The sequence below is a fragment of the Triticum aestivum genome, chromosome 7A, assembly GCF_018294505.1.
Source record: "Triticum aestivum cultivar Chinese Spring chromosome 7A, IWGSC CS RefSeq v2.1, whole genome shotgun sequence".
Taxonomy (NCBI): domain Eukaryota; kingdom Viridiplantae; phylum Streptophyta; class Magnoliopsida; order Poales; family Poaceae; genus Triticum; species Triticum aestivum.
In genome coordinates this window covers 603,243,314-603,271,079 of record NC_057812.1, presented here as the reverse complement: position 1 = coordinate 603,271,079, position 27,766 = coordinate 603,243,314, and the positions used below count along the sequence as shown (strand labels likewise).

The window sequence follows — 27,766 nt, the reverse complement described above, 5'->3', positions numbered from 1 at the left end:
TGTCATGTTAAAATGATTTAATTCATAAGTTTTCAACCGTAGCTCCAAATCTAACAAACTTTATATGTATTTGGGGTAGAAAAATGCCTAGTTTAACGTGGCGACCTTACTTTGCATGTTTAACAACTTTAAAATATGGTTTAGGGCAGAACAGGACCAAACCTAATATATGCACATGGGGATTTTCCGGATTTGTTGGTTGTTGTTCCGGCCTCATTTAAACTTGCCTAGATTAGATAGTTTCATCATGTTTCACCTCTTGCCATGCTAACAACATTTAATATTGTTGGGTACATAAACGAGAGAGAACTAAATAATTGATGTGGTGTTCCGTCAATATGCAACTCGTTGCATATTGAGCTCCACTTAATTTGTAGAATTGTTTGTGCACTTTGCCATGCCATGCCTCATTAAACCGGACATGCATCATACTTGATTGTGCGTCGTGCCTTGGTTATGTGTTGGTTGTTTACTATGTTGTTTGCTTCTTTCCGGTGTTGTTTCTTCGGTTGGTTCCGGTAACGTCATGTTGTGAGGATTCGTTCGACTATGTCCGTTTGTCTTCTTCATGGACTCGTTCTTCTTCCTTGTGGAATCTCAGGCAACATGACCATACCCTCGAAATCACTTCTATCTTTGCTTGCTTAGTTGCTCGCTCTTTTGCTATGCCTATGCTGCGATACCTACCACTTTCTTATCATGCCTCCCATATTGTTGAACCAAGCCTCTAACCCACCTTGCCCTAGCAAACCATTGTTTGGCTATGTTACCGCTTTGCTCGGCCCCTCTTATAGCATTGTTAGTTGCAGGTGAAGATTGAAGTTTGTTCCTTGTTGGAACATGGAGATGTTGTTCCTTGTTGGAACATGTTTACTTGTTGGGATATCACAATATCTCTTATTTAATTAATGCATCTATATACTTGGTAAAGGGTGGAAGGCTCGGCCTTATGCCTGGTGTTTTGTTCCACTCTTGCCGCCCTAGTTTCCATCATATCGGTGTTATGTTCCCGGATTATGCGTTCCTTACGCGGTTGGGTAATAATGGGAACCCCTTGGCAGTTCGCCTTGAATAAAACTCATCCAGCAATGCCCAACCATCGTTTTACCATTTGCCACCTAGCCTTTTCTTTCCCTTGGGTTCTGCAGACTCAAGGGTCATCATTATTTTAACCCCCCACTCCTCTGAGTGTTGGTCCATCTGTCAGCTGCCGGTGGCCACCAGGGGCAACTCTGGGCTGGCCTACCCGTACCTAAGACAATCTGAGTGTGCCCTGAGAAAGAGATATGTGCAGCTCCTATCGGGATTTTTCGGCACATTCGGGCGGTGTTGCTGGACTTGCTTTACTATTGTCGAGGATGTCTTGAAGAACTGGGATACCGAGTCTGATCGGAATGTCTCGGGAGGAGGTCTATTCCTTCGTTGACCGTGAGAGCTTGTGATGGGCTAAGTTGGGACACCCCTGCAGGGATTTGAACTTTCGAAAGCCGTGCCCGCAGTTATGGGCAGATGGGAATTTGTTAATGTCCGGTTGTAGAAAACCTGAAGTTGACCTTAATTAAAATGCATCAACCGCGTGTGTTACCATGATGGTCTCTTTCCAGCGGAGTCCGGGAAGTGAACACGGTGTTGGAGTTATGCTTGACGTAGGTTGTTCTAGGATCACTTCTTGATCATAGTTGTTCGACCGTGCTTTTGCCTTCTCTTCTCGCTCTCTTTTGCGAATAGGTTAGCCACCATATATGCTAGTCGCCTGCTGCAGCTCCACCTCATACCTTTTACCTTACCCATAAGCTTAAATAGTCTTGATCGCGAGGGTGCGAGATTGCTGAGTCCCCGTGGCTCACAAATACTTCCAATACCAGTTTGCAGGTGCCGATGATACCGTGCCGATGACGCAACCAAGCTCAAGGAGGAGCTCGATGAAGATCTTGTCCTTTGTGTTGTTTCGTTCTAGTTGATCAGTAGTGGAGCCCAGTTGGGGTCGATCGGGGACCTTGTCGCATTTGGAGTTCTTCTTTTATTTTGGCTCCGTAGTCGGGCCCTGATTGTACTTGGTTGATGCAATGCTTTATTCATGTATTGTGTGAAGTGGCGATTGTAAGCCAACTATGTATCTTTTTCCCTTATGTATTACATGGGTTGTGTGAAGATTACCTCACTTGCGACATTGCTTTCAATGCGGTTATGCCTCTAAGTCATGCTTCGACACGTAGGAGATATAGCCGCATCGAGGGCGTTACAGGATGACTCTAATTCACCAACCGGATATGTATTTTTCTTGATTGGTGGAGCTGTCAGTTGGTGCAGTTCTAAGCAAAGCATCATGGTGGGATCTACGTGTGAAGCAGAATACATAGTTGCTTCAGACGCAGCAAATGAAGGAGTCTGGATGAAGGAGTTCATATCCAATCTAGGTGTCATACCTAGTGCATTGGGTCCAATGAAAATCTTTTGTGACAATACTGGTGCAATTGCCTTGGCAAAGGAATCCAGATTTCACAAGAGAACCAAGCACATCAAGAGACGCTTCAATTCCATCCGCGATTAAGTCAAGGAGGGAGCCACAGAGATTTGCAAGATACATACGGATCTGAATGTTGTAGACCCGTTGACTAAGCCTCTCTCACGAGCAAAACATGATCAGCACCAAGACTCCATGGGTGTTAGAATCATTACTATGTAATCTAGATTATTGACTCTAGTGCAAGTGGGAGACTGAAGGAGATATGCCATAGAGGCAATAATAAAATTGTTATTTATATTTCCTTATATCATGATAAATGTTTATTATTCATACTAGAATTGTATTAACCAGAAACTTAGTACATGTGTGAATACATAGACAAACAGAGTGTCACTAGTATGCCTCTACTTGACTAGCTCGTTAATCAAAGATGGTTAAGTTTCCTAACCATACACATGAGTTGTCATTTGATGAACGAGATCACATCATTAGAGAATGATGTGATTGACTTGACCCATCCGTTAACTTAGCATTATGATCGTTTAGTTTATTGCTATTGCTTTCTCCATAACTTATACATGTTCCTATGACTATGAAATTATGCAACTCCCGAATACCGGAGGAACACTTAGTGTGCTATCAAACGTCGCAACATAACTGGGTGATTATAAAGATGCTCTATAGGTGTCTCCTATGGTGTTTGTTGAGTTGGCATAGATCGAGATTAGGATTTGTCACTCCGATTGTCGGAGAGGTATCTCTCGGCCCTCGCGGTAATGCACATCACTATAAGCCTTGCAAGCAATGTGACTAATGAGTTAGTTGCGGGGTGTTGCATTATGGAATGAGTAAAGAGACTTGCCGGTAACGAGAGTGAACTAGGTATGACGATACCAACGGTCGAATCTCGGGCAAGTAACATACCGATGACAAAGGGAACAACGTATGTTGTTATGCGGTTTGACCGATAAAGATCTTCGTAGAATATTTAGGAACCAATATGAGCATCCAGGTTCCGCTACATAGTTCTCGAACCCGTAGATGAGTCTCGGTCATGTCTACATAGTTCTCGAACCCGTAGGGTCCGCACGCTTAACGTTTGATGACGATCGGTATTATGAGTTTATGTGATTTGATGTACCGAAGGTTGTTCGGAGTCTCGGATGTGATCACGGACATGACGAGGCGTCTCGAAATGGTCGAGACATAAAGATTGATATATTGGATGACTATATTCGGACGCCGGAATAGTTCTGAGGGTCACCGCATATATATCGTAGTGCTGGAAGGGTTATCGGAACCACCTGAGAAGTAATGGGCCTTATTGGGCCTAGGGGAGAGAGAGAGAGGGGCAGCTAACGGCTGGCTGTGCACCGCCCTATGGGCCTAGTCCGAATTGGACTAGGGGGAGGGGCGGCGCCCCCTCCTTCCTTCTCTTTCCCCTCTCCTTCCTTCTTCTCCTAGTAGTACTAGGAAAGGGGGGATCCAAATCCTACTTGGAGTAGGATTGCCCCCCTTGGGCGCGCCCTATGAGGGCCGGCCGGCCTCCCCCTTGCTCCTTTATATACAGGGGCAGGGGGCACCCTAGAACACACAAGTTGACAATTGTTTTAGCCGTGTGCGGTACCCCCCCCCTCAACAGATACACACCTCGGTCATATCGTCGTAGTGCTTAGGCAAAGCCCTGCGCCAGTAACTTCATCATCACCGTCAACACACCGTCATGCTAACGAAACTATCCCTCGGCCTTAACTGGATCAATAGTACGAGGGACGTCACCGAGCTGAACGTGTGCAGATCATGGAGGTGACGTGCGTTCAGTACTTGATCGATTGGATCGCAAAGACGTCCGACTACATCAACCGCGTTTCTTAACACTTCCGCTTTCGGTCTACAAGGGTACATATACATACTCTCCCCTCTCATTTCTATGCATCCCTAGATAGATCTTGTGTGATCGTAGGAAATTTTTTGAAATACTGTGTTCCCAAATAGTTACTTGACCATGACGAACCTACGAACTATGAGGAAGCGAGGATGAGCCTAGATTCCAAAAAATGGCTTGAGGCCATGAAATCTGAGATGGGATCCATGTATGAAAACAAAGTGTCGACTTTGGTTGACTTGCCCGATGATCGGCAAGACATAGAGAATAAATGGATCTTCAAGAAGAAGATTGACGCTGACTGTAATGTTATTGTCTACAAAGCTTGACTTGTTGCGAAAGGTTTTCGACAAGTTCAAGGAGTTGACTATGATGAGACCTTCTCATCCATAGCGATGCTTGAGTCCGTCCGAATCATGTTAGCAATTGCCGCATTTTATGATTATGAAATTTGGCAAATGGATGTCAAAACTGCATTCCTTAATGGATATCTTAAAGAAGAGTTGTATATGATGCAAGCAGAAGGTTTTGTCGATCCAAAAGGTGCTAACAAAGTGTTTAAGCTCCAGTGATCCATTTATGGACTGGTGCAAGCATCTCGGAGTTGGAATATATGCTTTGATAGTGTGATCAAAGCATATGGTTTTATACAGACTTTTGGAGAAGCCTGTATTTACAAGAAAGTGAGTGGGAGCTCTGTAGCATTTCTGATATTATATGTGGATGACATATTGTTGATTGGAAATGATACTGAATTTTTGAATAGCATAAAAGGATACTTGAATAAGAATTTTTCAATGAAAGACCTCGGTGAAGCTGCTTATATATTGGGCATCAAGATCTATAGAGATAGATCAAGACGCTTAATTGGACTTTCACAAAGCACATACCTTGATAAAGTTTTGAAGAAGTTCAAAATGGATCAAGCAAAGAAAGGGTTCTTGTATGTTTTACAAGGTGTGAAATTGAGTCAGACTCAATGCCCGACCACCGCAAAAGATAGAGAGAAAATTAAAGTCATTCCCTATGCCTCATTCATAGGTTCTATCATGTATGCAATGTTGTGTACCAGACCTGATGTGTGCCTTGCTATTAGTTTAGCAGGGAGGTACCAAAGTAATCCAGGAGTGGATCACTGGACAGCGGTTAAGAATATCCTGAAATACCTGAAAAGGACTAAGGATATGTTTCTCATTTTATGGAGGTGACAAAGAGCTCTTCGTAAACGGTTACATCGATGCAAGTTTTGACACTGATCCGGATGACTCTAAGTCACAAACTGGATACATATTTTTATTGAATGGTGGAGCTGTCAGTTGGTGCAGTTCTAAGAAAAACATTGTGGCGGGATCTACGTTCGACTACATCAACCGCGTTACTTAACGCTTCGCTTTCGGTCTATGAGGGTATGTAGATATACTCTCCCCTCTCGTTGCTATGCATCTCCTAGATAGATCTTGCATGATCGTAGGGAATTTTTTGAAATACTGCGTTCCATAACACTTAATACACTAGATGCATGCTGGATAGCGGTCGATGTGTGGAGTAATAGTAGTAGATGCAGAATCATTTCAGACGTGATGCTTATATACATGATCATCGCCTTGATATCATCATAATGATTTGCTTTTCTATCAATTGCCCAACTGTAATTTGTTTACCAACCGTATGATATTTTCAAGAGAGAAGCCTCTAGTGAAAACCATGGACCCCGGGTCTATCTTTTATCATATAGTAAAACCAAAAATACCTTGCTGCGTTTTTCTTTTATTTATTATATTTTGTATTTTTTCCGATCTATCTATCAAATACCATACAATTTAATCTTGCTCGTAACCGTCGATGGATTGATAACCCCTTTGCACGTTGGGTTGCAAGGATTTGTTGTTTGTGTGTAGGTACTGCTAACGAGTTGTTGCTTGGTTCTTCTACTGGATTGATAATCTTGGTTCTTAACTGAGAAAAATACTTATCTCTAATGTACTGCATCATCCTCTCCTCTTCAGGGGAATCCCAACTGAAAGGGCATTTCCCTACTTCAAGTTTTGGATGATTATGACAACCCTTTGTGGTCTAAACGTGTGCTATATGTTTCAGGTTCTCGATGCTTAGGCTTACATCGGATTGCTATTACCTCTCGAAGGAAAAGATCGAAGACGTGTCCTCTACGGTTTTATTTTCTTTGGTCGTAGAGTACCCGTACTATCAAGAGGGAATCCTCATTAGGAAGCTCTGGGGGAATCAGTTCACGTACAATTTTCTCACCCTCTCTTTGCCTTCCTCGGGTGTGTGTGAGAGAAAGAGTTTTCCTTGCCTCTTCCCCTCTTTTCTTTCCTGCTCACTATTTCTGCCCAGCGGTTGTACCGCTCTCTGGAGCAGTTGTACCGCTGGGTCTTGTCGCTCACCAGCTTTTGCTCGAGCGGTTGTACCGCTGCCTCCGGGCGGTGGTACCGCCACCATGCTCTGCAACAGCTAGGGCGGTGGTTCCGTCCATGTACCGCTCAAGTACCGCTCTCGCCTCTGGTTTCATGCTGTTCTTGGGCGGTAGTGGCCCGGTTGGTCCGGTCGTTCCATGATGACCGGTACCACCGGTGGTCCGAGCGGTTCTTCCGCTCAGAACTTAGCCGCCCAAGAGCTCAAGGCCATGCGGTTGTTTCGGCCAGGCACCGCCCAAGTACCGGTCAAGCTCATGTTTTGATGCGGTGGTTGTGCGGTAGCCAGGCGGTTAGTCCGGTTATCTTTCTTAGCCGGTACTACCGCCCGCCTGTCCGGTTGTACCGCTTGGTAGGGTTCTGCTGTTACACCGTGAGTCCCGGTTGTACCGGGACGAGGACCGGTTGTACCGCTGCAGTGCAAAAACGCAGTAACGGTTGGATATTGAGGGTGACTATATAAGGGAGCTTCTCCCACCTACCACTCCTACCTTTGACCTCTCTCACTCCACCATTGATGCCCTTCAAGCTCTCTTGCCCGATCTCTCTCTCTAGCCACTCAAACTTGTTGATTTGCTAGGGATTGAAGGAGGAGACCTAGATCTACACTTCCACCAAAGGATATTTGGTTCCCCCATACTTTCTTGTGTGGATTTTGTTACTCTTGGGTGTTTGAGCACCCTAGACGGTTGAGGTCACCTCGGAGCCATATTCCATTGTGGTGAAGCTTCGTGGTTTTGTTGGGAGCCTCCAATTAAGTTGTGGAGAGAGCCCCAACCTTGTTTGTAAAGGTTCGGTAGCCGCCTTCAAGGGCACCAATAGTGGAATCACGGCATCTCGCATTGTGTGAGGGCGTGAGGAGAATACGGTGGCCCTAGTGGCTTCTTGGGGAGCATTGTGCCTCCACACCGCTCCAACGGAGACGTACTTCCTCTCAAAGGGAAGGAACTTCGGCAACACATCCTCGTCTCCACCGTCTCCACTCTTGGTTATCTCGTGCCTTTATTTAAGCAAGCTTACTTGTTTCATATCTCTTGCTTGCTTGTGTACCTATCCTCGTTGCATCATATAGGTTGCTCACCTAGTTGCATTTCTAGACAACCTATTTTGATGCAAAGTTTAACTTGTTAAAGAAAAGCTAAAAATTGTTAGTTGCCTATTCACCCCCCCCTCTAGTCAACCATATCGATCCTTTCAATTGGTATCAGAGCCTCGTCTCTTTATTAAGGACTTTACCGTCCAAAGAGTATGGTTGATACCGTAGACGGTGTGGAGGAACACTCCGGTGTGAATCCGATCTCGTCTACGGGAGATGGGGGAACTTCGGTCTCTCGTGAGGAGTTCAATGTGGCCTTGGAGACATTGAAAACCTCCATGACGACCGAAGTCGAAAGCATGTTTACTAAATTTCTTGAGGGGCTTAAACTATCCACCGCACCGTTGAAAGTGGGTGATCCCGCCAACAAGGTGACGGATGCTATCCCCGACAAGGGGGAAGCTAGTAGTGAAAAGGCTCCTTCTTCTAGTGGCAAGAATGGCACCGGCATCTTTGCCCATGTGGAACCACCACTTGTTTATGGTGGACCGGTTCCTTCCACTCATTTGAATCATGCCGGTCCTCCCCCTAAGATTGTGAAAAATGAGGATTTTGATTCTTGGGTTTACCGCTTTAAACGTCATTTAAATCATGTGAACACTAACCTTTGGAGAATCATTGAAGAAGGTTTCTATCCACATGATCCAAGCAACTTCACTCCTCGAGAAGCCGCGGACAATCAATTCAATGAGAATGCTCTCTTCATCATTCAAGATGCTATTCCACCCGAAGACCTACCTCATCTTCGTCCTTTCGCCTTGGCCAAAGATGCATGGCATTGTGTCGTGTCTCTCTACCGGGGAAGCGCAAGCATTCAACGCTCCAACTATGAAGTGGTACAAGATGAGGCCGATGAGTTTGCAATGAAGGAAGATGAAGAACCTCGTGAGCTCTATCGGAGAGTAACCAAACTCGCGGTCTCACTACGAGATCACGGGAGCAAGGACACGGATGACAATTGGATCAAGCGCAAATTCCTCAAGGCAATGATGCCCTATCACAAGGCCATGTCCTCCGTCATTCGTCAAAGACCGGACTTCCACACTTTGACCTCAAGCGAAGTGTTGGATGAGTTTGTGGCCATGAACATTTTGGACAAGACCGCCGACAATGCGGTGCTCCGTTCTCAACGGGCAAAGAAGCCTAACCTTGCATTGAAGGCCAAGCTCATAGTGGAAGACGAAGAAGAGGAAGAAGAGGAGAGCAACCCCGAAGATACGAAGTATGCATATCATGAACACATGGCACTTGCTTCAAGGCAATTTTGGAGCAAGAAAAACTCAAGGCCAAACTTTAGCAAAAACAACTCGAGTGGTACAAGGGGCAAGCAACGTGTAAGGACTTGCTACAATTGCGGCAACGTGAGTCATTTCGTTGCGGAATGCCCGTATGAGAAGAGGGAAGACAATGGTGGCAAACTCATCCGAAAGGACAAGGCCAAGTCGTTCCCCAACAAGAACAACTTCACCAAGAAGACTCATCCCAAGGCCTTGGTTGTGCAAGAAGAGTACAATGAGGACGATGACGATGATGAAGATGATGAGTCGGTTGCCATGGCCTCCGTTGCCATTGCAACAACGTCACGGGTGTCTCTCTTCGACTCACCCAACGAGAGCATCACCGCCAAGTGCCTCATGGCTAAAGCCACCAACAAGGTAACCTCCAACATCAAAACTACCATCATTAATCATCCTTCCCCAACGGATAGCATTAATGAATTTGAGGGAGCTAATGTGGAGGCTAACGAGTTTGAGGCCTTTATGGGCAAACTCAAGGGAAAATCCAAGAAGCACTTTATTGCTCTCTTGGAACAACTTGGTGAGGCCAATGACATGATCGAGGCTCACGAAGACACCATCTCTAAGATGGAAGGACATAGTCGTGACTATGCCGATGAGATTTCGGATCTTTCCAATGCTCTTGAGGAAGAGCGTGGTCTTCGTTTGGCTCTTGAGGAGTCACACAACGTAGATCATGCTAAGTTAGAGAAAGATTATGATCATGCCCTCGTTGTTTCTCGTGTGCTAAATTCCGAGAAGGCCAAACTCGGGGTTGATCTTGCTAGACTCAAAGAGGAGTTTGATATACTTGACAAGGCCCACAAGGCCTTGAAGGGTATTCACGCTAGTCTCAAGGAGTCTCATGATCAACTCCAAGTGAAGCTAACTAAGGAGAAAGCAACTTTTCCTCATATGGTTTTAATTGATAATGCAAATGCTACTAACCCGTGTTGTGAGCATATACATCTTGTTGAGGAAAATGCTAAGTTGAAGGAGCAACTTGAGAGAGGTCTTGCGACTTGCATACAAGGCAAGAAGAACCTCAACGATCTCTTGACCAACCAAAAGGGAGGTGTGGCCAAGGAAGGGGTTGGGTACGTCCCCGACTCCAAGAACAAGAAGAAGAATGACAAGACCAAACGGCCTCCTCCTCTCATGCAAACCTTTGTGAGGGAGGGAGAGAGTGCCCCCGAGGAGAAGAAGAAGAATAATGTCAAGAAGGGCAATGTCACCCCTCCCAACAAAGCCGGCGATTTTAATCCTTCTTATGTGTTATGCCGTGCTAGTGATGGGCATGTTTATGCCAAATTTGTTGGTTCTCTTCATGAATACATTGAATGGTCTATTTGGGTTCCTAAGACCCTTGTTACTAACATCAAAGGACCCATTACAAAATGGGTACCTAAAACCAAGCATTGATCTCTTGTAGGTGTTTGCTTCCGGTGGTGGATCATGGTTGCTTGATAGCGGAGCTACAAATCATATGACCGGAAGCAAGGACTTGGTGGTGGACGTGCACAAGGTTCCATCTATGCCCACCAATGTCGAGTGGGGTGACGCCTCATCTTCTAAGGTATTGGGACTTGGCAAGGTGGTCATCTCTCATGATCTCACGATCGAGAAGGTCATGCTTGTTGAGTCCCTTGCATACAATTTACTTTCCGTTCGTCAACTTGCAATCATGGGCTTTGCCACTTTCTTTGATATCGATACCGTGGCCCTCTTGTGGAGCAAGACTCTTAAAGTAGCCTTTGTTGGGCATGTCGAGAACGGTCTATATGTGATTAACTTTTCGGAGCGACCCACTAAGACCGCGACATGCCTAATGGCTAAAGTTGATGTGGGATGGCTTTGGCATCGCCGTTTAGCCCATGTCAATATGAGATCTTTGCAAAGTCTCCTCAAGGGGGACCATGTCCGTGGACTAACGAATGTTAGTTTTGCTAAAGATCGTGCTTGCAGTGCCTGTATCGAAGGAAAGCTACATGAGAAGGCTCACCCTCCCACGACTATCATTTATTCAAAGAGGCCTTTGGAGCTCCTTCACATGGATCTCTTTGGGCCTCCATCCTTCGATAGTCTTGGAGGTAGGAAGTATTGCTTGGTGATTGTGGATGACTACTCAAGGTACACGTGGGTGTATTTCTTCAAGAGGAAGAGCGAGACCCAACAAACCGTCATTGACTTTGCAAATGAAGCACAACGTCAACACAATGCAAAGATCTTGACAATAAGAAGTGACAACGGCACCGAGTTCAAGAACTACACCTTGGATGAATTTCTTAGTGATGAGGGAATCAAGCATCAATATTCCGCACCATACACCCCTCAACAAAACGGTGTTGCGGAAAGGAAGAACCGGACGTTGATGGATGCGGCAAGGACCATGATGGCGGAGTTCAAGTCTCCGTACAACTTTTGGGCCGAAGCCATCAACACCGCGTGTCATGCATCCAATCGGCTCTACCTCCGCAAGGGCTTGAACAAGACTCCATATGAGATACTCACCGGTAACAAGCCCAACCTCAAGTACTTCCGGGTGTTCGGGTGTAAGTGTTTCATTCTCAAGAAAGGTGTTCGGTTGTCTAAATTTGAGGCTAGAGCTCATGAGGGCATATTTGTTGGTTATGCTACAAACTCTCATGCTTACCGTGTCCTCAATAAATCCACGGGACTTATTGAGGAGACGTGTAACGTGGAGTTTGATGAGAATAACGGCTCCCAAGTGGAGCAAAGTGGCACTTGTGATGTAGGTGATGAAATTCCTCCTCAAGCCATAAGAAGAATGGGTGTTGGTTTTATCCTACCCATTGAGGAACCCCTTGTGGCCGAAGGAGAAGGACAATGCTCCACTCAAGTGGAGCCATCACCAACCCAAGGCCCACACGCTTCCGAAGAACAAAGTGAAGGCCCTCAACCTCATGAACAAGACCAAGGGCAAGATCATACTCAAGACGGTGTTGACACACCAAGTGATGCCCAAGGTCAAGTTCTCTCCCCCGAGCAAGTTCAAGATCAAGAACAAGTTCATGACGGCGCTCAAGATGATCAAGTAACCGCTCCTCAACTCACCACCGAGGAGGAATTAGAGCGTCGTGCCGCCAAGATTGCATCCAAGCTCTCCACCAAGGATCATCTCATGACGAATGTGCTTGGAAGCTTAAGAAAGGGGGTAAGCACTCGTAGACAATTAGCAAATTATTGTGAGCATCACGCGTTTGTCTCTTGTGTGGAACCCCACAAGGTCTATGAGGCGCTAGAAGATCCGGATTGGCTCAATGCCATGCACGAAGAACTCAACAACTTCGAGCGCAACAAAGTGTGGAGATTGGTGCCAAGGCCAACGGGGAACCACAATGTCATTGGAACCAAGTGGATATTCAAGAACAAGCAAGATGCCCATGGGATTATCATTCGCAACAAGGCTCGTTTGGTAGCACAAGGCTACTCCCAAGTCGAGGGTATCGACTACGGTGAAACCTTTGCTCCCGTTGCTCGTCTTGAATCCATTCGCTTGTTAATTGCATATGCTTCTCATCATAATTTTAAGTTACAACAAATGGATGTGAAGAGTGCTTTTCTTAATGGTCCCATTAATGAATTGGTTTACGTCAAGCAACCCCCCGGGTTCGAGGATCCCTACTTTCCCGATCATGTGTATCAACTCGATAAGGCGCTCTATGGCCTTAAACAAGCCCCACGTGCGTGGTATGACCACCTTACCGAGTTGTTACAAGACCGTGGTTTTGAAGTTGGGCTAATCGACCCCACTCTTTTTACTAAGAAGGTCAAAGGGGAGTTGTTTGTGTGCCAATTATATGTTGATGATATTATCTTTGGTTCTCCTAACAAAGCTTTCAATGAGGAATTTGCCGCTCTCATGACCTCAAAGTTCGAGATGTCCTCCATGGGAGAGTTGAAGTTCTTTCTAGGGTTCGAAGTGAAGCAAAGAAGAGAAGGAACCTTCATCAATCAATCCAAATACACTCAAGACATGCTCAAGAGATTCAAGCTAAGTGACGTCAAGCCGGCTTCCACTCCAATGCCCACCAAGTGCCAACTTGACTTAGATCCCAATGGTAAAGTGGTGGATCAAAAGGTATATCGTTCCATGATTGGATCCTTGCTTTACCTTTGTGCATCTAGACCGGACATCATGTTGAGTGTGGGAATTTGTGCACGGTTTCAAGCCGCACCTAAGGAAAGTCACTATGTGGCGGTCAAACGAATCTTTCGATATTTGGCTCATACCCCAAACTTTGGCCTATGGTACCCCAGAGGATCAAACTTCAAGCTTGTAGGGTACTCGGATTCCGATTGGGCGGGAGACAAAGTGGATAGGAAGTCCACTTCCGGAGGGTGCCAATTCCTTGGTTGCTCTTTGGTAAGTTGGTCTTCCAAAAAGCAAAGTTGTGTGTCTCTCTCGTCCACTGAGGCGGAGTATGTTGCCGCCGGTAGTTGTTGTGCTCAACTCCTATGGATGAGGCAAACTTTAAAGGATTACGGTGTCACTTGTGACAAAGTGCCTCTTTGGTGTGACAATGAAAGTGCCATCAAGATCTCTCTCAATCCGGTGCAACATTTCAAGACGAAGCATATTGAGATCCGGTATCACTTCATCCGGGATCACATTAGACGAGGAGAGATCGAGCTCAACTATGTCAACACTCATGACAACCTTGCAGATATTTTCACGAAGCCCTTGGATGAAGCAAGATTTCGCGAGTTAAGGCATGAGCTAAATATCATTGATTCGAGCAATGTGGCTTGAACCCTTGCACACCCTACCACGCTCAACTTGTTGTCTAGTTTAGGTGTAGGCATGGACATAGGGGGAGTGTTGTTCTCTCAATGAACTCTCCCTCCCCCCATTATGCATAAATTGATTGTGTCTTTCACATTAGCCATATTTGATGGTACTTGTGCTTCAAAGACGAGTTTTGGTCATGGACCCAAGGATAATTCTTCGCGGTGCCATACCAATTGACTCAAACATAGGTGGCCTCGGCCACCGTCCTCTCTTCGGGGAGTTGGAGTTAGCCTTGCTGTTCTCGTGTTGTTTTCTCTCTTTCTCTCTTTGCTCTTTGTGTTAGGTTCTCCTAGGGTGTTGTTTCTCTCCTGTTTTTGTGCCCCTTCTTCCTCCCTTCGGATTGCACTCATTTGATCTTGGCTTGGGCTTAGGTGGTCGGGCGGTACAACCGGTACCACGAGCGGTTCTACCGCTGGTACCGGGTTGTGCCGTCCCAAGGGTTTCCGTTCGGTGCCTGGGCGGTTCCACCGCACAATCCCACGGTAACCCACGTCCGGTACTACCGGTTGACGCCATGCGGTACTACCGCTGCCTCCCAGGCACCAGAAGTACCGCCTCCATCCTCCGGTCTGTACCAGACGAGCGGTACAACCGCTCCCCTAAGCGGTTCTACCGGGGCGTGCGTACGGGCCTATATATACTCGACGGGGCTGAAGGGCTGTCTTTTTCCCTTCGTCCTCGTTCCTCTTTTTCTTGCCCTAGCCGCCGGCCATCTCTACCCCTGCCCCGGAGTGCGTCTCGCGCTTCGGATCCTTGGCTCTCCGTGGATTCTCTCCGTGGAGGCCTTCCGACCTCTTCCGATGGATGGTGGTAATGCCTCGTGTTCTTTGCCTCTAGTTTTTTGTTTAGGGTTATTCCTTGCCTAGGGCTTTACCCATCTTTCCGCGTTTAGTGTTCGATCTATGGCTTAGAAGAGTTCTTTGTTAGCCTCCTGTCTTGTTTGCAGCACTTAGAATTCGGAATATTACTTGTGTGATTCGTATGCCTCGGTTAGATCTATCTTCCCTGGTAGTGCCACTGTCAGCGGTTCTACCGCCCCTACGGGCGGTACAACCGCTGGAGCGGTACTACCGGCGGAAGATCTGGTACAACCGGAGTATATCAACCACTAAGCACTGTTCTATCTTCTCTGTTGTTGCAACTTGTTCCTTTTCTGCTAGTGGGTGCAATCCTCTCATCCTTGTTGGGTTTTTGTGTGTTCTTTTCGTGTGTGTGTTCAGGTGGCTCTAGTTCTCGCTCTGCTCCTCGCAAGACCAAGAAGAGGGCACGAAGGACCTTGCGCCCGGTTGTGTCAGATGATGAAGAAGTTGTGATTCCCACCAAGCCCACTCGCCGTGAAAAGTCTGCAGCTGCTAAGCAACGTGTTGTCATGCCGTTGCATCGTTGGAAAGCCAAGGATTGGGAAGCCTACCGCTCAAAGAATCCGTATGAGGTTCCCATTGCTCCCCGTTGGACCACTGTTCAGTTCCGGAATGAGATGCAAGTGCGGATTGTTCATGAACTCTTTGAGCACAACAAGAACAGATATGCCAAGCAGTGGACAATTGATTTTGATCATTGGAGAAACAACATGGAGTATTTTGGTGAGGCACTAGCTCTCTGCGAGGAGTTTGATCTTGTCAAGATCATGTCAGTCAACTGTGACTTTGATGTTCAACTTATCCATCAGTTCTATGCCACGGTTCATTTTGGAGAAGATGATGCGCGCACTCTCACCTTCATGTGTCGCGATGAATTGTTTCACGTTCCCTGGAGGGCTTTCTGCAATGCTATTGGGTACGAGGATACCGGTCTGCAAGGAAGGGGTGGCATTCGCCCTCATGATTTTCCTGAGTCCATGCCTAAGGAGAAGCTTGCCCCTCTGTACATTAGGGGCCGTGGGATTATTGGAGAATCCAAGGATTTGGAGAAGGTCTATGACATCATGCACCGAGTGTTCCGCAATGTGCTCTTGCCCAAGGTGGGCAATCAAGATGAGATTCATGGCTATCTGGTTGATTTGATGGTTGCTATGAAGACCATGGTGGGGACAGGGGCAACGTTTGATGTGTCCAATTGGCTGTGGCATGAGATGTACAACATGGTCATCTACCGTAAAGTCCCAATCTACGCTCCGTTTGTCATGTGCTTTCTGAACTCTGTGTGGGCTGTTCGTCGTCCTGGAGAGCTCCTCACTTCTCCAGACAACCTCACTGTTCATGAGGTCAAGCTCCTTAAGAAGAAGAAGCATGCCGAGCCTCGCTTCCCTGAACATGCTCCTGAGGATGTCTATGCTACTTCTGACGATGAGGACTTTGAGCTGGAGCCAGGGGCCAAGCCTTCGTGGGTGGCCAAACTTACTGCCAAGGTGAAGAAGACCTTTTGTCTCCAGGCTGACATCCAGAAGAAGATGTATGAGGCACATGTCAATGAGAAGCTTGCACGGCGTCGCCAAATTGCAATGATGAAGCACCTCAACATGCAGGTTCAGAGTGGCTCTGAGAAGAGCATCACCCCAGAGGAGCGTTGGATCTCTACCCATAGCACCTGGACTGATGATGAAGCCCCTCCCCAGCCATCATCCTCGTTTGCAGCAGCTGACAATGCCATGGAAGAATCTGATCACGACGACGATGACGACTCTGATGATGAAGATCCAGATGCGACTGAGGAGTCAGAGGAGGACGCCTGAGCTTTGGGTCGCTAGCTTCGCTCTTTTCCTTTTTGGTGTCTTGATGCCAAAGGGGGAGAGGGTTCTATAGGTCTCGGGGATTTGCTTGGGTTGTTTTCTCTTGTTCTCGTGTTTTTGTGTTTGTTTGTGGACTTGTTTCGTTCCGTGCTGTGTGTGAGACTTGCTAGACTTGCTACTCCGTTTATTCGTAGGTCTTTATCATTATTATTGCCTCTAAGTATTATATTGTCTATCCTTTTGAGCTCAGAGTGATGAGTCTATAAAATCTAGGGGGAGTCTAGTCCTGAAAGTGTGCCCATGCTTTCTAACAGCTAGTACTTGTTGGGGCACACATTCAGGGGGAGTTCCGTCTAGATTTCATTGACTTATCTCTTGCAAATCGTGTTGTTGTCATCATCCACCAAAAAGGGGGAGATTGAAAGGGCATTTCCCTACTTTATGTTTTGGATGATGATGACAACCCTTTGTGGTCTAAACGTGTGCTATATGTTTCAGGTTCTCGATGCTTAGGCTTACATCGGATTGCTATTACCTCTCGAAGGAAAAGATCGAAGACGTGTCCTCTACGTTTTTATTTTCTTTGGTCGTAGAGTACCCGTACTATCAAGAGGGAATCCTCATTAGGAAGCTCTGGGGGAATCAGTTCACGTACACTTTTCTCACCCTCTCTTTGCCTTCCTCAGGTGTGTGTGAGAGAGAGAGTTTTCCTTGCCTCTTCCCCTCTTTTCTTTCCTGCTCACTGTTTCTGCCCAGCGGTTGTACCGCTCTCTGGAGCGGTTGTACCGCTGGGTCTTGTCGCTCACCAGCTTTTGCTCGAGCGGTTGTACCGCTGCCTCCGGGCGGTGGTACCGCCACCATGCTCTGCAACAGCTAGGGCGGTGGTTCCGTCCATGTACCGCTCAAGTACCGCTCTCGCCTCTGGTTTGATGCTGTTCTTGGGCGGTAGTGGCCCGGTTGGTCCGGTCGTTCCACGATGACCGGTACCACCGGTGGTCCGAGCGGTTCTTCCGCTCAGAACTTAGCCGCCCAAGAGCTCAAGGCCATGCGGTTGTTCCGGCCAGGCACCGCCCAAGTACCGGTCAAGCTCCTGTTTTGATGCGGTGGTTGTGCGGTAGCCAGGCGGTTAGTCCGGTTATCTTTCTTAGCCGGTACTACCGCCCGCCTGTCCGGTTGTACCGCTTGGTAGGGTTCTGCTGTTACACCGTGAGTCCCGGTTGTACCGGGACGAGGACCGGTTGTACCGCTGCAGTGCAAAAACGCAGTAACGGTTGGAATTGAGGGGAGACTATATAAGGGAGCTTCTCCCACCTACCACTCCTACCTTTGACCTCTCTCACTCCACCATTGATGCCCTTCAAGCTCTCTTGCCCGATCTCTCTCTCTAGCCACTCAAACTTGTTGATTTGCTAGGGATTGAAGGAGGAGACCTAGATCTACACTTCCACCAAAGGATATTTGGTTCCCCCATACTTTCTTGTGTGGATTTTGTTACTCTTGGGTGTTTCAGCACCCTAGACGGTTGAGGTCACCTCGGAGCCATATTCCATTGTGGTGAAGCTTCGTGGTTTTGTTGGGAGCCTCCAATTAAGTTGTGGAGAGAGCCCCAACCTTGTTTGTAAAGGTTCGGTAGCCGCCTTCAAGGGCACCAATAGTGGAATCACGGCATCTCGCATTGTGTGAGGGCGTGAGGAGAATACGGTGGCCCTAGTGGCTTCTTGGGGAGCATTGTGCCTCCACACCACTCCAACGGAGACGTACTTCCTCTCAAAGGGAAGGAACTTCAGCAACACATCCTCGTCTCCACCGTCTCCACTCTTGGTTATCTCGTGCCTTTATTTAAGCAAGCTTACTTGTTTCATATCTCTTGCTTGCTTGTGTACCAATCCACGTTGCATCATATAGGTTGCTCACCTAGTTGCATTTCTAGACAACCTATTTTGATGCAAAGTTTAACTTGTTAAAGAAAAGCTAAAAATTGTTAGTTGCCTATTCCCCCCCCCCTCTAGTCAACCATATCGATCCTTTCACCAACGCAGATCACAAGTAGCACCCGCCGCCACCTCCAGGGGGCTACACCGTCGATGAAGAAGCCGCCGGCCCGTCCCGGCCAGATGGGGCCCAAAGGGGCATAGATCTGAGCCGAGCGAACGCCGCCACCAACGACCACGCCGCAACGTAGTAGACCACCCGCGCCGACACAAGGTCACCCGCCCCCTCCCGCCGCCTGGCAACACTACCCAGTGCTGCTCCGCCCCGTGCAGGAGCCGCACCAGGAGGGGAATCGCGTGGGGCCACCACCGCCGGGGCCGCCCCGGGCTGAGCCCGGCGACGGCGGGGGGAGATGAGGTGAGGAAGGGGGCTGGGGGAGGGAGCCGTCGGTGCGGCCGGTCACCCGCCGGGAGACGAGCCGGTCGCGAGAGCCGTCTGGTCCCGAGAGCCCTCTGTTTTACACATGGTGAACTGTTTTTCATGTGTCTTTTCGTATATAAGAAGCCGGGTCAATGGTGTCTTTTTGTATATAAGATGCCGTGTTAACTATGTATGGAAGGAGATTTATTTGAGAGAGGAAATTTGGAAACTTTTCCAGTAGTTACCCAGATGTCAATACAACACACACACACACACACACACACAGCACAGCACAACATGAGCCCAGGGAGAAATCCAACAGATGCAGGCTGGCCGGTCGGTTAAATTTCTGTGATATGGCGAGGAACCATCATCAAGTTAGGGATGTTATTAGCCAGAAGTCCACTTCAACAGTGAAAACTTTTGGTTCACTAAGTTTGAATGAGTTCACATCCGAGGTGAAGAGCTTACCTGCATCAGTGTCTGAACCAGCACGGCATGCAAACTCATTAAAAGGACATGTATCAGCATCTGACAAATTGTCCCAGGTAAATGTGCCGCTAAATTCAGGAACTGATGTTTTGCAAAGTCAGCAAATTAGCAGCCCTGCAAAGTCCAGGAGTAGATCTTCTGTTCGTGAAGATGGTGGCAATTACAGTAACAAACCAGGAAAAGATGCGAGCTATTTTATTACCTTTTCTATAGGTCCATGCAGTTATTTTTCGTTGCATACTTTACAGAACTTTCTGTAAATTTGTATCAGTTGCATAGCTTTTGTTTACCTCTACATCTATGATGATGACCCACTCCAATAATCCCCACGTTAATCTGAACCAAAAGGAGAGGACCAGAACAACACACATGATTTTATTCATTGATGGGTGATTTAGTAGGTACAATCCAATCAAGTGTGTCCAGCTCCCTGATTGTGTTCCTCTCCAACCTTTGAAACTCAGTTTCCAAGTTTAGCAATCCAGCATTTATTATAAGGACTCAAATCCTTCCCCCCCCCCAAAAAAAAAACTTGTGTTGGATTGAATCAAAGAAGCCAGACAAAAAGCCTGGTGCTCCTTTGTTCGAAGAACAAAAATCCTAGACTAGATAGAACTGACACAAACCTCGCAAAAAAAAGATAGAACTGACACAAGTATGGAATTATATAAAGTCATAATGCATCACAGAGGAAGATAATATGTAGAAGTCTGGAAACCAATTAACGAATGGGTTTAACCAATGCCACAGAGCACTGGAAACATGTCCGAGCATCAACAGCTCTCCCATATATCTCCTGGGGATTTCTCCCTAGGAACCTTTATTGCTTATACTTCACCAGTCTTATTATTGTTACTAAAATAAAAGCAGTTCTTGAGTTGCCCCTCTTCTGGCAGGCCTAGAACGGCAATGCCGTAGTCGTCGCCCGCAAACTGCGGGCTCCAGACCCCGAACATGTTGCCGGCGACGCCGGACTGGTTCGCAGGATCGGACACCGGGGCGTCTCCAGCGGCGGGCTCTTCAGCCATGGGTTCGTCCTCGACGACGTTTGCCGGGTTTGCCTGCTGAAGCGCCTGGTTCCAGGCTTTGTCTACCTGGAGCAGTTCCTCTGGTGAAATGCCGTCTACCTGGAGCAGATCCACTAGTTCAATGCCTTGCTCCTCCTGCCCCGGTCCTTCCATCTGGTTCGTCAAGAATTTCTCCACCTCTTCCCAATCCCAGTCACTGAAAGGCTCAAACTGCGCATTCTCTGCGGCAGGGTGGTAGTTGTCTATACCGTCAAGCAGGGCATTGCCTGCTAGATCCACCAGATAACCAGCGCCCATGGCTGCAGCAGGCACCTCGTTCACTTCATGTGGAGTAACTGCGGCGTGCGCCTCGTCCATGGTGTCTTTCTGCAGAGTAACTGCAGCGTGCACCTCGTTCATTGTGTCTTCCTGTGGAGTAACTGCGGCGTGCACGTCATCCTTGGTGTCTTTCTGCATGTCATCACTCTCCAGGTTGATGACAATCTTGCCTGCTGCTTCAGTAAGACTGATCTCCTCTCTCTCTAGGTTGATGAAAATCTCGCGTCCATATCCATCAAGTGCTTTGCTCTGTACAGGCAGCACCTCGCGTTTGTATGACAGGCTCTCATTATAGTACTGCAGGCTCTCCTGGTACCAGTCCCAGATAGATTTGGTACCATGTATCAGAACTGGAGGTGGACGTGCATTAGTCTGAGAAACTCGTGCTCCAGCCGAACTCTCCCCAACTTGTCCCCACCGCTTTCCGGGGTAATTGTACCACATAGCAGAGGCTGCTGAACTTCCCTCCATGTGTGGCCACACCATCCCGGGGTACTTGTCCCAGATAGAAGAGGCAACCCCATGTGTGAACTGCGTCTGGGTTGTTGCCAAATGATTATTGGGTTTAGCACTGGGTGCCTTGTATGCTGATGACTCATCTCGGATAATTCCTTCATGCTGGCATAATGTTGATAGCCCTCTTCATCATGAGATAACCTCTGCCTCTGCGCTCGCAGCCGGTGTTTCTGCATCACAATACAGAACAGAACATTCAAGACAGGGATCACACATCACAATATAGAAAGTGAGCATAATGAAGAAATTTTAGCATTTTAGCATAACAACACTGAAATAGATGAACTTGAAACTTGTGGAGTATGTATTTTTTTTCTCAAACAAGCGCCCGGACATGTTTCGTTTTGTATTAGAAGGAGAGTGCCAAGAAAGCACAAACAGTCACAACAAGGCCAAAAAGAAGCCAAAGCCCTACTCCTAGCATCAGCTAAGGGTAGACCAAAGTTACGTCAATAAGCCGCTAATTTAACCGATAAAGGAGAAAATACCTATAAAGTAGTACATTGTTCACAAAATTCCCATTAACGTGATAACAATTATTAATCAGTCGATTTGGTAAACTGGGTTATAATAATGCTTTGGATAGTCTGATTATTTACGAATTCGGTGCTAACATGCATAGAGTTTCTTTTTCAATTGTGATTGGTTCTGTAACAAAATCTACTCCTGAAGCTGCATGGTTTGGAAATTTGAAATCTTATCTAGAGCACCATATACAAAACTTAATCTCCATGGCATGCGACTACTGAGTACTGACGTAGGTATGAGACATCCATGTAAATGTGTTTCTTCTGGAAAATAAAGAAATAACAAAGGACACACAGTAGTATCACGGTGGAAACATTCTTTCCTTCCAAGTTTATTCAGTTAAAATGGAATCTTGACCCTTGTATTTAGCATGCAAGCCTGCCAGTAACTGTGTGAGCTTTTACTGGGGTATGAATTAAAAGGTCAAATATTAAATAAAGTTCTCTTCCAATTTTTTTCTTCAACAGTTCAACAGTGTGCACATAGTTCTTTAAAATTTTGTGAAGTCGGACACTGTTGCCACAGAAAATTACCCAATTGATTGAACAATGCAGAACCTATATTTACACAAAATAAATAGCAGAGGGAAATGTTTTATTTTTCACACTAAGATCAAACCAATAATAAAAAATTAATTATGTTGTTGTTGTTGCTATTCCAGTAGGTGTTTGTTTCTCTTTTACCTTTTTCCCTTTTTCCCAATCACTGTATGTTAATGAGCACATGAGTTGGTAAAAGGACTCATCTGCACGTAACATCAATTTCTTTGGTCACTCAGCCTCCATGCGTTAGTTACCGTGTTCCTCAAAATCTTGCCGAATCAGAAATCCGAATCCGAGTCAGATTCGGAGACAGTGACTTTGTCCGAGCAGCACTAGCTGCTGGTACTTAACGTGCCAGGGTACAAAACATTGATAAAGGTGATGACCAAGCGGTGGCATACACCTGCAACTTCAGGAATCGTGTAATGATGACCACCGTGATCAGATCTCTTGCAATTAGCTGGTTCTGCAAGATTAGTTTAGGCAATGCTGCAACCGTTCTGTTGGCTAATCAATATATATGTGCAGAAATGGCAAGTGCATAGTAGCTTCCATCTCTACCAAATATTCATGCATGGGGGGATCAGGTTGGCAGTGGCAGTCAATAGCCAATGGCCACGGAAGGGGGATAGTCAGCTGTAGTGGTGGGAACCAATGACTGGACAGAACAATGGCCATGCCATCAAACTTCAAGGCTATAGCAGAATGACAATATCATCTTAATTAGTGGCAAAAACAAAAGGTTTCGTTCGGGAAAGTGCATAGGATGAAAGAAAAATATAAGGCTCAAATGCCAAACGTTCAGTCAGTTTAAACTAACTAGCATGCATAGGTTGTCGGCTTCTACTACTTATGATCGTCTATTAAACAAACAAAATTTAACAAAAAAATGTACATAGTGCCTATTGATGTACCGGCAATACCACAGTTGAGGTAAACTAAACCGATCACCCACCTGGAGATGGCTTGCAACATGCTGTATGGTCAAATTCAAATCCTTGGCATTCATGTACTGGTGAATGTTTCGAGCCGTAGCAGCTGTTAGCCAAAAGAAAACAGACACTCAAAGGTCATGCTTTTTCAGCTGTTAAACATAACAAACGACTAATTTATGCCAAGTGCAGATAGCCTTACACGGCCCAAGCACTTCAACAGCCTGCAAGAACTTCTCATGGAGCTCACTGCTCCATAAGAACCAACCCAGATTCTCTGAATAGACATTCGCGTTCAACGCATCTTGTTTTTGATCCTCAGTTTTAGACCTGTGATTTTTAATAGACCTGTGTTGAAGTGCTCTCATCCTCAGAAAATTGACGGTTTCAGTATCCAACGGCTTAACCACATTGAAGCATGTTCCAAGGGTCATGCGTGTAGAGACTGCCTCATCATAGGCACACATAGCTGCAACCAAGAAACAACACTCCTAGATTAATGAGTTTGGGATGGAAGAAAATTTCTTAAAACAATACAGCTCTGAATACAAATGCTTACTGATGAGAGGCACTTCAAGTGCATTCAGGATGCGGTGAAACAGCACCAAGGTGTCCATCTCTGCATTGCCAGGATGAACTTCCGCTACTACCAAATCAAGCTCCTCATTTTTAGCAACCCCCCTTTTAAGGGAATCTAGGGCCTCTTCCACTGTTTCGAATGGAAGAACTACAAAACAGTAGAAGTTAGACTCAAAATTTTGGAGTGTAAACACCGTGTTATCATGTCCAAATATAGTTATGTTAATATCCCAACCTGCACGTACTATTGCAACAAGTGAGTATCTTCTAAGGACTAATATAGCTACTTGGTATGCGATTTTTCTCATTTGACCACATAATCCAACACTTTCTGCAATCTAATAGCACTTGGAAGGGCGGCCCAGTAACTAGCAGCTAGCTATATCCCATTACGAACTACATATGCTGCCTCCGTTTAAACTGTGAAGTTCACACAATATATTACACACACATATGCTATATAATCTAATGGTCAGGGTGACGCAGTAACACTATATCCTATATGGGAACTGCATCTTTTTCCTTTCTGTTTAAAAATGTCATAGATCTACGGAAATGCTCCACATATATATGATGGTCGTACGAGCTATACATGATACCGATGACAGGTTCACTGCCATGTAGGGCCATAGCTCGCCAAGCTTCACGTCATGAGAAGCGTTCTATATCCACACACGAAAGCCATCCAACCGTTAATTAGTGGTCCAGATCATGATGGATAGAACGCATAAATTGTCCCACCGGACGACCGTACACCCAAACTCCACGCCAAGCAGCCGTATACCCAAACTTCCCACCAAACAGATGTACACCCAAATTTCCAGCCAAACAGCCGTACACCCAAACTCCCCACCAAACAGCAGAAATATGAAATATCTGAAATTCGATCAGATGTGACTGTGGATAGAAGACACCAACAGATATCAAATCGTGCCTTTTATAGTAGCCCCATGAATATGCAAAATCTTGTGCAACAGATATCAAATCGTGCCTTTTATAGTAGCCCCATGAATACTATCTTTCATTCTCCCTCTAAAAACAACTTCCTTTTTGGACAGGAAGGGGAAAATACGGAATGGAGATGCTTGGGATTGAAGTGTGCACCTTTGAAGTTGAATCTAGCAAGCGTATTGGAGATGGTCCACAGGGAAACCGGATCTCGATCAAGAACTAAAACTGAAAGATTTTCCATCAGGTCAGTGAGACCCTATGGGGCGGAAACGAAGTCTGCCAATGTTTGTGGTGGATCTAACCATATATGGATCTAATACCTTCTTTTGGCGTGAGACCTTCACCAAGGGCAAAAGATAGACACTATATACCAGACGATATCAGAAAAGGACAAGAATTTAAGTAGACTCCATCTAAGTTTTTATTCAAAAGCTGACCTGTATTTGGACAGGGAGGTTGAACAAGATATACTTACTTGAGAAATACAAAAGTTAACATCATTATTTTGTCCTCTTGTGCTTCTTCAGTTTCCAATGTAAAGAACATGCAAGACCATGTACAATGCAAGCCGGTGCTTATCTGTAGAGAGCAGATGCTTAATTATGCACCCCTGTCACAGACATAAGCACCGGTGCTTAAGAAAAACACAGCTTGTTTTACTAAGCACCTCTCTAAGCATCTTGCATTGTACATGGTCTAATAAGGTGTGAACCCTTCCCGTCATGACTTCATGTTATCTGTTCTCTAACAACACACTTGCTTTTGGTGACTAGTGATGAACGATGTAATAATGATGGCTATATGTTCACATGTATTCTCAGTATGTTCATGGCTCCAAATTTACCTAAGGCGCATGTAGGGCACATGCATGTTCTCCCTAGCTCTCGCCCACAGTACTATTTTTTTCTTCATTCAGTACCTAGTGTTCATATGAAAGAAACAAAGCAAGCAGGCAATTCACCTATTAATTAGCAAACATATCAATACTTCAGTTGCAATAATTAGAACTTCCAAGTCCTAAAGGGTCTCAAGTCTCAATTATCAAATTTCAAAACAAACCAAATGGTGATGTGCTGCCTTAAGATGATTCCTCAAGAAAAAGTCTGAAGGGTAAAGAAGGTAATTTATTGGCCAGCTTCATTATTTATAACATGCAACAGTTTCACTGATTTATGGCATGCTGTCATGCATACCAAGAATTCTACTACAAAGAGTCCTCCTGTGGACAGGTGTCGTGATGACATGTCATATAATCAATGGGTTAATGCATGCCGGTGAATTTGATCTTGTGGTGCTATCTGGCGCATGGTTGGCAATGTTGCGAGCACGCAATCCTACATGATGTATGCATGAGCACTAATTGCACCGATGTACAAGATAACTTCACAAAAGACAAAAACCAGTAGTTGTAGCCGCGATTGCATCACTATCTTAATGCCGCAACAGACACTCACCCTAGCCCCAATTGCATCACCACATCTGCTCTTTTTAGGCAGCAAACCTACATATCTATCCACACGATAATGTACCAACAAAAATAATGAGATGTGCGGATTGATTTCTACGAAGAAAAAAAGGGTATATAACTGATTCCTTAACAAGGAAGATATGCGAATGATGTTAAACATTGATGCAGCCTCTAAGTGGGATGGGACAAACTGAGGAAGAAACAACCAGGGCCAAGCCTAAAATCAATAAAAAATTCTAAAAGAGAAAGTATCCACGCTATGGGCGACCGCCCTGGGTTCCAATGCTTGTCACCACCCCTATCCCAAAAGATATATGACATGGCCCGTGCCCAGTGTGGTGCATATGTGCTTCTTGAAGGAACTGATTGCCCATCTCGAACACTCCAGGAAGAGATCCCAGACCAAATGCCCTTCAAATCGAAACCTGGAAGCCTGCTTTTTCTTCAGATAATCGAACCTGGATTCACATACTGCTAAGCAACAATCGAAGTAGTCGCGACACAGATGCTTTAACCAAAACTAAATCGAAGTAGGCAGACGCTTCGGAATGGTGCGCACATACTGGGGGAGGGAACGACAGGGTCGACGGCAGCGGCGCCGCCGGCGAGCGCGAGGCGTAGGAGGAGGAGTCGCGCCTCCCGACCGGGCGACGTCGGGATCCCTCGTCTCTCTCGCCGGCGGTCGCCACCTCGCCATGCGCCGCCTCGCGAGTAGTACGGTCGTGGCACACGGGGATTCAGACGGAAATGGATGTGCCTGGCTGCTCATGGGCTCAAAATGCTTTAGCAGAGTGGGCCCCGACATGGCCATATGAGATGGCCCAGCCATAAAAGGGCCTTGTACGAGGAACCTCCTATTATGTCTCAAAAAACGAGGAACCTTCTCCTAAAAAAAACGAGGAACCTCCTATTACCCCTCCAATGAAAAAAAAACGAGGGAGCTCCTATTTGACGCGACCCGACGCACGCAAAGACACATGACTAAGGCATGCAGAGTAGCTAAACCAGTCGACCTAAGAAGCGTTCACGTTGGAGGGACTATGGTATCCCAGCCCACCAGCATTCAATTTCTGGTGCTCGCATTTATTTTTGGATTTATTTTAGGATTTTCGGCGATGCGCATTAAGTGGGAGAGACGTTTTCGTCGACGACGAGGTGCCTACGATGACTTTATAAATTTCAAGATGATATGCCAGCTCGGTCTTTCGAAGGTGCTCATAGGGGTAGGGTGTGTGTAGTGGGAACGGATCTGACAGTAGATGTAGGAGGTATGTAGGAAAGGGCAGAGTCTAGCTACGGCGAGATTGTACACTCGGATTTACGAGTTCAGGCCCCTCTCGGAGGAGGTAATGGTCCTACGTCTCGATGCTGCGAGAGCTTTGTTTGTTTTGAGTGTTGAGTTACAGGGGGTGCGAACCCTTG

General features: G+C 46.2%; 1 pseudogene; it reads right to left on the bottom strand.

Moving 5' to 3' along the window:
• Positions 1-20,337: 20,337 nt before the first annotated feature.
• LOC123154595 (uncharacterized) lies at positions 20,338-25,194 on the bottom strand (annotated as a pseudogene).
• Positions 25,195-27,766: the final 2,572 nt, after the last annotated feature.